Raw genomic sequence first — 10,894 nt, 5'->3', positions numbered from 1 at the left:
ATGCCCGGAGAGCTGGCCAAACACGCCGTGTCTGAGGGCACCAAGGCCGGCCACTAAGTACACCAGCTTCCAAGTAGAGCTCCCAGCCTGACTCTCCGAGACCCAAAGGCTCTTTTAAGAGCCACCCATCTGATCCCTTAAAGAGCTTTCAGTGTTCTGTGGCTTGGTTTTACCAGGAATTGATTTTGCATATTTGGCGAATAAAAACCGTTATCAGAGTTGTGAAGTTGGCTAGCGTTGCAAGCTTTTAATACGTAACTCCGAGCTTCTTTTAAATTAAGTAAAAATGCTTGTTCGGAAATTGACACGCAGCTAGTTTTCTTCGTATTCTTCAGTGCATTTGAACTGCAATGCACGCTGTCTGCTCTCAGTCATCAGTGCAGTAATGTCATTGCTGTAGCGTAGAATAATTCGTTAAACACTCCTTTCCTTCGCTGGAGAAAAATCACGTTCAACATGAAGCACGTAACACTGTAATCCAAGTGATGATGGTCTTAGACATAATGTAGGAGTGGGATGTCTTTCTTTTATAAGGTACATTTTTGATGTTTTTGTAACGTATTATCACGGGCTATAATAAAATAGTAGGCCTATACTCATACTAACAGTATATAAATATATTTGGTTTGAATATATTTTATTAGGCTATAACTGTCTATATCACGGCTCCCCCTTTTTCTTTTCTCCAGTCCCTCTTCTGCTGATTGGAGATGAGTGGATTGTGCCCAGTTTGCTGATTTTGTAAAATAACTTCTGTTTTTTTGCTTTTCAAATAAAAGAGTGTTTCCAGGCTCATTGATTAGTAATAAATAATTGATAATAAATAATCAAATATTACTGGGCTTTTGTTTGAAGCAGCGGTTGCTTATTTGTCTCGCGAGAGTTGTCATCAGTGGTTATTGTATAGAGCAGTCATATCACGGTCCTAGTAACAAAATCTCTAAAATACTGGTTTAAAAGACGCAGTGACAACATGCACTTAAATTGTTTCTCTGTTTTGCCACGGAGCTTCAGTCTGGATCCAGAACACCTGAGAAGAGATGATGACAACCCTGAAACAACATACAGAACTACCAAATTTTGCTATAAATTTGATAGCAACATATAATAATTGATTTTTATTTATGATTTTTCCATACATCTCTGCCATGTGTACATTAACTGACAGTCACCACTAAGCTACTACTAAATATATTGCAGAAACCTAATTTTATGTAAAGGTTTGCAACGATTTGTATCGTGAAAAGTGCAATACAAATAAAGTTTAATTGAATGGACATAGAGGTGTTTTTGTCTTATATAAATTTTTAATTGTTTTTATTGAAAAAAAAATGGGATTAAGCGGGTTAATATTAAATGAAAGCCGTGTTAATTTAATGTGCAAAACAATGAAAATAATTATCCCAAACTCTGGAATAGCCTTCCTGATAATGTACGAGGTTCAGACACACTCTCTCTGTTTAAATCTCGATTAAAACACTTACATCTCTTTGGCCAAGTATTCAAATAATGCATCTCGCAATCTTGTACTGCAGTTGTATCTGATCAAATGCATTATTATTCTTTAGCTTGGGTTAAACAAATCAATTTTACTTCAGTTTGGAACAGCAGCTTCGCTAGTATGTCTATTTGTTTCGTCTGTTTTGCCACGGAGCTTCAGTCTGGATCCAGAACACCTGAGGAGAGATGATGACAACCCTGAAACAACATACAGAACTACCAAATTTTTGCTATAAATTTATTAGCAACATATAATAATTGATTTTTATTTATGATTTTCCCATACATCTCTGCCATGTGTACATTAACTGACAGTCACCACTAAGCTACTACTAAATATATTGCAGAAACTAATTTTATGTAAAGGTTTAACGATTTGTATCGTGAAAGTGCAATAAATAAAGTTGTGAATGGACATAGAGGTGTTTTGTCTTATATAAATTTTAATTGTTTTATTGAAAAAAAATGGATTAAGCGGGTTAATATTAAATGAAAGCCGTGTTAATTTAATGTGCAAACAATGAAAATAATTAATTTTCTTCTTTCTTAATCTTTGTGTTTTATGCAGACATCTTGAGCAGGAAAGTCAGACAAAAAGAAGCGCGTGGTAAGGAGCGACGGGAAGCGTTCAAATTTAGAAGCCTGTGATTGGCTGATATTGTCTGTCTAGCCGCCGATTTCTAACCAATGAAATATGTTTCTTTCATTCATTGGCCGGAAAAGACACAATCATGAGCAGCAGCCAGCCTCTTAAATTAGCATGAGCATTCAATAAATACCCAGTAAATACTTGCCCAGATATATTCCTGATTTGTTCTACAGATAGAGAAAACATGCCTGAACCAGCAGAAGTCCGCGCCTAAGAAAGGCTCAAGAAGGCCGTCACTAAGACCGCCGCTAAAGGAGGAGAAAGAAGCTGAAGTCCAGGAAGAGGCACTATCTACGTACAAAGAGATGCTGAAGCAGGTTCATCGGCACCGGAATCTCTTCTAAGGCGATGGGGATCATGAACTCTTTCGTCAACGACATCTTCGAGCGCATCGCCGAGTCGTCTCGTCTCGCTCCCCGCACTACAACAAGCGCTCCACCATCACATCGAGAGATCCCAGACCGCCGTGCGTCTGCTGCTGCCGGAGGAAGCTGGCCAAACACGCCGTGATCTGAGGGCACCAGGGCAGCTCACCAAAGTACACCAGCTCCAAGTAGAGCTCGCGACTCCTCTCCGAGACCAAGGCTCTTTAAGAGCCACCATCTGATCCCTTAAAGAGCTTTCAGTGTTCTGTGGCTTGGTTTTACCAGGAATTGATTTTGCATGACGGCGAATAAAACCGTTATCAGAGTTGTGAAGTTGGCTAGCGTTGCAAAGCTTTTAATACGTAACTCCGAGCTTCTTTTAAATTAAGTAAAAATGCTTGTTCGGAAATTGACACGCAGCTAGTTTTCTTCATGTTCTTCAGTGCATTTGAACTGCAATGCACGCTGTCTGCTCTCAGTCATCAGTGCAGTAATGTCATTGCTGGCAGCGTGAGAATAATTCGTTAAACACTCCTTTCTTCGCTGGAGAAAAATCACGTTCAACATGAAGCACACGTAACACTGTAATCAAGTGATGATGGTCTTAGACATAGTAATGTAGAGGTGGGATGTCTTTCTTTTTATAAGGTACATTTTGATGTTTTTGTAACGTATTATCACGGGCTATAATAATAATAAAATGATGAAGCCTATACTCATACAACAGTATATAAATATATTTGGTTTGAATATATTTTATTAGGCTATAACTATGTCCACGGCTCCCCGCTTTTCTCCAGTCCTCTTCTGCTGATTGGAGATGGTGGATTGTGCCCAGTTTGCTGATTTTGTAAAATAACTTCTGTTTTTGCTTTTCAAATAAAGAGTGTTTCAGGCTCATTGATTAGTAATAAATAATTGATAATAAATAATCAAATATTACTGGGCTTTGTTGGAAGCAGCGGTTGCTTATTTGTCTGAGGTTGTCATCAGTGGTTGTGTATGAAACGCAGTCATATCACGGTCCTAGTAACAAAATCTCTAAAAATACTGGTTTAAAAGACGCAGTGACAACATGCACTTAAATATCCTTACATGGGGCTCGATGTTTATCAGTGTAATTATAATGGTTTTACGATAAATAACAAAACCATCATCAGGGGTGTACTCTGCTACATATTCACACTTTCTGTTGAAACCGCTGTACAGCTTTTTTTTCGTGTTTATTTGAATATATTATTACTCAAAAATAACTGCATTTGTTTCCCTGTTATTTTCTTTTTCTATTCATCAGAATTATCGTGCCTGTAAGAAAATAATGGGTAGTTATTTCATGTTTATCAGCATATTAAAATGATTTAAGAATTATGACACTGAAGACTGTAATGATGCTGTATATATATATATATATATATATATATATATATATATATATATATATATCGCATATTACCCATATTCATATAATCATCGCATTTACATATATATTCCATATAAATATAATTAACTAAAAAAGTTACAGACAAGATAACTAATCTGCAAAGATGTTCTGATACACGTTTTACTTTGTGTTGAAACAGATCGTCAGGTATCGCTGAGGCTAGTTCTGTGAGGCTGGGTGTTGAGTCTACACGGTTCTCATGTAGCAGTTAAGTTCCGCGGTGCCGCTCTGCAGCAATTCATTGTATTCACTGCCTTTCAACGTGTGAACATACAACCGCTCAGAGACATGGCTGAAGCCGCTCCAGCTGCCGCGCTGGCTCCGCCGGCTAAAGCTCCCAAAAAGAAATCGGCGTCTAAGCCCAAGAAAACGGGGCCGAGCGTCAGAGACCTCATCGTCAAGACTGTTTCCGCGTCCAAGGAGCGAAGGCGGCGTGTCCCTCGCCGCCCGAAGAAGGCTCTTTCTGCGGGCGGCTCGATGTGGAGAAGAAACAACTCCCGCGTCAAAGCTCGCCCCATCAAGAGTTTGGTGACCAATGGCACCCTGGTCCAGAACCAAGGGAGACCGGCGCCTCCCGGCTCCTTCAAGCTCAACAAGAAGCAAACAGAGACCAAGAAGAAGAAACCCGCCAAGAAAACTCCAGCGAAAGCAAAGGAAGCCTGCAGCCACAAGAAAACCCGCCGTCAAGAAATCCCCCAAGAAGGCCGAGGAAAGGAAACCGGCCGCCACCGCTGCAAAAGAAGGCGGACCCAAAAGAGCCCGCAAAAAGGTTGAAGAGAAGCTGCTGAATGCCAAGAAGAAAAGAAACCAGCCAAGAGCCCCAAGAGAAAGCAAAGAAGCCTGCAGCCAAGAAACCAGCCAAGAGCCCCAAGAAGGCCAAGGGAGCCAAACCCAAGACGGCAAGGGCCCAAAGCAGCCAAGCAAGCCTAAAAAAGTCGGCTCCCAAAAGAAGAAATAAGCGTCAGTCTTGTGTGTTTTATTTTATTTCCAAAACAAAAAGGCTCTTTTAAGAGCCACCCACCTGCGTCAGGTAAAGAGCACCAATTGTAATGATTAAAATTGATATGCTTTTGCGCATTTAAGATTATAATTTTATCAGTATTAGCTCAAATATGTCGAAAATGCATTCTATATAAAAGTCTGTTGATGATTGCGTTTCATGTTTACAAACAGAATGCTAAATATAATTTCAGATAAAACATGAATGAAGGGCATGCAATTCAAAACAAAGACTAGATCTGCATTTGAGAGGAACCATCAGAGGCTTTTTAAAAGCGAGCGTTTTGTTTTTTTTTATTCAAATATTTCTGTGAACCTGCGATTTTATACTTTGGTTACTTTGCCATTATTTTATCTTCTTTTGCAGTTAATCACGTGTTTTTGCATAATAAATATAGATTCGTTTTCGCGTTATCTGTGTATTTATTTTATACAGGAGTTTAAAACGAAAAGCTGGGGCAGAAGAGGGGCGGGGTTTAGAGTTTTGGAGAGGGGCATTGCACGTGATTGGTTTGCAGCTGTGGCAGACTCTGACAATAGACGACGCGAGCCGCTCTCTTTAAAAACTGATCGTCAAGCCACGGCGCTGTATCATTTCTGCGTTTGTCTGCAGCGTATTACTACAACTGAATAATGAGTGAAGAAGAGGCAACAAAACCGGCGGGTTAAGGCCAAGAGCGAAGGCTAAGACTCGCTCCTCCAAGAGCAGGGCTGCAGTTCACAGGCGGTCGTGGTTCACAGACTTCTTTCCGTAAAGGCAACTACGCTGAGCGCGTCGGTGCCGGTGCTCCGTGTATCTGGCCGCTGTTGCTCGAGTATCTGACCGCTGATGATCTTGCTGGAGCTGGCTGGAAAAACGCCCCGCTCGGGACAAACAAGATATGACCCGTTATCATCCCCCGTCACCTGCAAGCTTGGCTGTGCGCAACGACGAGGAGTGAACAAACTCCTGGGCGGAGTGGACCCATCGCAGCCAGGGCGGCGTGCTGCCAACATCCATGGCGTGATGCTGCCCAAGAAGACCGAGAGAAACACCGCCAAAAACCAAATAAAACACGAGTACCACCAAACTCCAACAAAGGCTCTTTTAAGAGCCACCAAACTTTCTCTATAAGAGGCAGTTGAATTCTATGAATACATTAGAACAGCGTATTCTTTTAATACAGAGAGTACACACAATGCGTTCTCTACCGGGACACAAGTGGTGCCAATAGACAGAATTATGAGTCTTACTGTGTACATAATCAGTTTGAGTGAAACGGCACAAATGCGTAATCAATTTTAATTAAGGAATAGTACACATTAAATTGCGTTTTTTAGCTCTGAGGAACTGGACACATTTACAGTGGTCTGCCACATAGACAGAATTATGAGTTCTTTTCTGGTTACATAACTCAGTTGAGTGAAACGCACAAACTGATCCTCAATAATAAAAACAAGACCTGTTCACATAAAAATGGTCACTGCTATGAGGAACATAACAATCTTACATTTTTGTAACATCCCTCCACCTTCACTGTCACAAGTGTAGTGTAAATAAAGGCATCGTTTATCAAGCTGGATTCCTAACAGAGCAGTCGTCTATGATTAATAATGTAAAGGAGAACAAATCGAGATATGAATAGAAAAATTTGAGCGGAAACGCAGGGACTGTCGCTGTCTGTTCGGGAAACAACAGGTAAAAGCAATGTCATTGGCCCCGACTCACGTTTGGCGACGTAACACACAATAGCCAAATCAAATTGCATTGCTGGTGACGCTCCGCCCAATGTGGCAGGAGAGTTCAACAAGCCCCAGCATAAGACTAATATCATTATTCTGTGAGGGGAACACGAGACGGAAGGACTCTCTGAAAAATGGCAAAGAACCAAGCAGCCGGCTCCTACATCTCACCGGCTGGTAAGCCCGGATGAAGCCAAGCTCGCGTACCAAAGGCCGCCCGTCCGTAAGAGCGCTCCAGCCACCTTGGGCGGCGTCAAAGAAGCCTCATCGCTACCGGCCGGGCCCCCCCAACCGTGGCTCTGCGAGAGATCCGTCGCTATCAGAAGTCCACCGAGCTGCTGATCCGCAAGCTGCCCTTCCAGTGGTCTGGTGCGAGAGATCGCTCAGGACTTCAAGACGGACCTGCGCTTTCCAGAGCTCCGCTGTCATGGCCCTGCAGGAGGCCAGCGAGGCTTATTAGGTCGGTCTGTTCGAGGACACCACCTGTGCGCAATCCACGCAAGAGAGTCACCCATTCATGGCCCAAAGACATCCAGGCTGGCGCGCCGCATCCGCGGAGAGCCGCGCGCTTAAAACGGTGTCTGCCCGCCCCCACTCAGCACACAAGGCTCTTAAGAGCCACCAAAAATCACACGTGAACGAGAGAATTTGCTGAGTATAAAACGAGTTAGAAAGTAAAACCACTTCCTTACTATTTTAAGGAATCTTGTTGGGTCTTGTTTTATACGTTTTTATACAGAGGCATTGCGAACGAGTGTTTTCCCATTATAGAGGACACAGGCGAAACGTACCCGATGTTAACATACTGTTAAGACTAACTGTTTCACAAACGAAACATACATAAATAAAACAAAAATAAAAGTAAATAAAACAAAATACAATATTTCTAATGTGTTGTGTTTGTAGTTCAAGCCAAAGGCCAATTTCATAAATGTTCCTTGTAAATCACACATCACGTCCATAAAATGTATCTTTGCTCTTTCTTAAGTCGAGGTCATTCATTATACATTGGTGCTTATTTACGGGGGAAGTCAGAACCACTGACTGCTGTTTATTGGCTCTCCGTTACTTGGTGCGCGTTCCTGCGGCTCACTGTTGAGCGACGAATAGACAGCCCATGACGATGATTGATGGATGATGTGAAAGTCCAAAAGTGTCTGCCGCTGCGGCCCAAAACTGATGGCCAGAATTGGTTATTTTTGTGAAAACCCCTCCCTAATAGTATGAAAAAAGCTATAGAGTTTAAAAATAGGAAACTTTAATAAATGTAAACGTAATAAATAAATTGTAATTGAATTGTATTATTTATCAATTACAGCTGTAGCTCTAGACAGTTACCTGTGGTTATGATTTAATTAATACTGTTGTCTGATTGAGTTTATTGTCTCAAGTATTCAGAAATCAAAAAGAAAAGAAAATTAAGCAGTTTACTAAAATAAAATGGTAAATTTTTTTGTAAGGGTTGTGATGTCCACATTTTTTGTTGAAGAAATTATAGAGGCTGTAGCATTTCTATCTACTTTTATACAAGTATATATATATATATATATATATATATATATATATATATATATATATATATATATATATATATATATAAATAAATAAAAAGTGGCCAAAAATCAAAATGGATATTTGAATTAAATGTTTGGTCAATATTAAACAAGGATTTGATCGTTCTGTAAGTGTAACAACATCAGTTACTAGGCCTTTGGCGTCCTTCGCAGGCATTTGTAATAATATGTAATGCATAAATTGTTTATTTTGTTTTTTACATTGTGTATTTGAACCCTGTAAGGCCCACTGTTGGAATATTATTGAACGTCAGTTTTAGCCCACCAAAAAATGGGTAAACTTGTTGACCACACTTAAGACTAGTATTTTACAATAAATAGTAGGTCCCATTAATTCAGTTCCCAGATGATGTTGCGGCGTATATTTAGTAAATGAGTTCGTTTCACTGTCCATAAACTCCTAACCTGCACACTTGCTTTAAGGGACCTTTTTTATAGATAGCTAAAGGCGTTCTCTTTAAAGTCTTCCTTGACATATCAAACTAAGTGCAAGTCCTTATGGGCACACTTCTCATGGTGGTTTTCACGAGATTTCATTCCAAACGCAATACAGTCTAGGTAAAATGGCACAAACAGCATCGAGAGAGACCACTGCCGCCTACTTATAGGCGATCTTTGGAGTGGTTAATTAAGTTAAATTATTATTATTATTTGAAATAATAAAATGATTTTGAAGGACTTCTCCATGAGAAACTAGAATAGTATATAATTGCATGTCTTCTCACTGTAACGCTCTCTCTCCTTGGATTGAGTAGTGCGCACCCAACACGTTAAAACACATTTACTCTTCTGACTTATTATGGATAGCTACTGTAGGTCACAAAGGTAATTAAGGCCTCTTCTTACATGACCAATTTACCATTGAAACATTTACTTTATACTTCATCTTTTAAACATTAGAAAATAGAAAATAATATGTGACCCTGAACACAGTCTTATATCGCTATAACAATGCCTAAAAATACACTGGGTCAAAATTATAGATTTTTCTTTTTTATTAAGGATATTAAGTAAAGATCATGTTCCATGAATAGATTTTGTAAATTTCCTACCATAAATATTAATTCATATTAATAATTTTGAAAACTTGACACTTAAGACACATAAGGTTTTGTGGTGCAGGGTCACATATTTTATGAAACCTTTAGCTGAGGAAAAAGGTACTTCATATCTGGATGTTTATGGGATGTTTCTGATTAGAGCTTGGGTTTGAACAACCCACACAGAAGCAAACTCCTCACCTCACCGCGGGGTCTCACCAGTGATCTTACAAGGTTAAAATAAAGAACTGGGGCGGTTGCACACTGGTCATAATTTTTTTTATATTCAGTTATGAAAAGGTAGGCTGGTTTTATTTGTATTGGAAAAGTAAGACTGATAACCACTTGTCAACTGCTAGTTAGTCTTGTATAGTATTTTCTTGAAGGGGTCATGTGACGTTGCTAAAAAAGAACATTATTTTGTGTATTTGATGTAATGAAATGTGTTTATACAGTTTAAAAAACACATTGATTTCTTGTAAACAATTCCTAATTAATGTCATAAATGTGATCACCAGTCATCATCCGAATTCTTTCATTTAGAACAGCGAGCTGCAAGAACAGCTTACATTTCCAAAAACCTGCAGTACTCAAACAAGAAAAAGTGTGTACGTCTGCTCAGACCCTGACGTGACGCTAAGCACTTTTCCACGTCGAAGCCATAAATTCCACGTTTTCATAAATAGGAGCGTTGACGTAGATTTAAATGTATACACACTAATCCAAATCTGAGCGTACACACACACTTTATAAATGAGGCCCTGGTCTTTTGGTCTAATTCATTATGGTCTGTGGGTGAAACTGTAAATTCCCCTACAATAGGCGAATATGAAAACTCGTCCATTCTATGACATAGGCTCAACCGACTGCCTGAAAGAGATAGCAGGTGGCCTGCAGTCAGGGTTAGGAGTTAAAATAAAGACTTTTAAATTTAACCAAATTACATGATCAGAAAAAATAAATCAAAAAATATATCAAGGAGGCAACGGTGCACGATTTGGTGTGTTGTAACAGCCCTGCGGTTTTTGGGCTACAAAAGTTTTCTTTCTTTCTTTTCTGTTTCTTTCTTTCTTCTTTCTTTCTTTCTGTCTTCTCTTTGTTCTTTCTTTCGTCTTTCTTTCTTTCTTCTTTTTCCTGGAAAAATGAAAAGAAAAAAAAAATACAAACAGTTTGAATCATACATCGATATTTATCTAAATATTAAAAGACGAGTCCAATACAATTATAGCAAATCAAAACTAGAATAGACCACCATGGCAGGCATTTTAGGGGAGAATTTACCCGTTATAACCCAAGGACAGATTGAGATGAAGCTCAGGAGTCAGGAGTTGCGCTCAATAAAGAAAAATTTAATGAAGAACCGGTTTGCAGTTTTCATCAGCAGAAGTCAGCCAGTCTCTCGATGGAGCCTCGTGGCAGGCATACAATTCAAAATCACCAACAATATACTCTTGCCAGAGGATATAATTGTGTAAATGTGCTGACAAGTTCTCTCCAAAGACGTATATTTGATATATCTGTCGAGAGTCTCCATGTACAGACAGATTATAACAAACATACGAGAGCATTATCAGAATTTCAAGGGCTCCTAGCCATAGTACATT

The 10,894-nt window shown here is 39.6% G+C and overlaps 1 pseudogene; it reads left to right on the top strand.

Moving 5' to 3' along the window:
- Positions 1–4,243: 4,243 nt before the first annotated feature.
- On the top strand, positions 4,244–6,068 carry LOC122136776 (annotated as a pseudogene).
- The last annotated feature ends 4,826 nt before the right edge of the window (positions 6,069–10,894 follow it).

The sequence above is a fragment of the Cyprinus carpio genome, chromosome B3 (genome assembly GCF_018340385.1).
Source record: "Cyprinus carpio isolate SPL01 chromosome B3, ASM1834038v1, whole genome shotgun sequence".
Lineage (NCBI taxonomy): Eukaryota > Metazoa > Chordata > Actinopteri > Cypriniformes > Cyprinidae > Cyprinus > Cyprinus carpio.
This window is presented reverse-complemented; position numbering and strand designations above follow the sequence as displayed.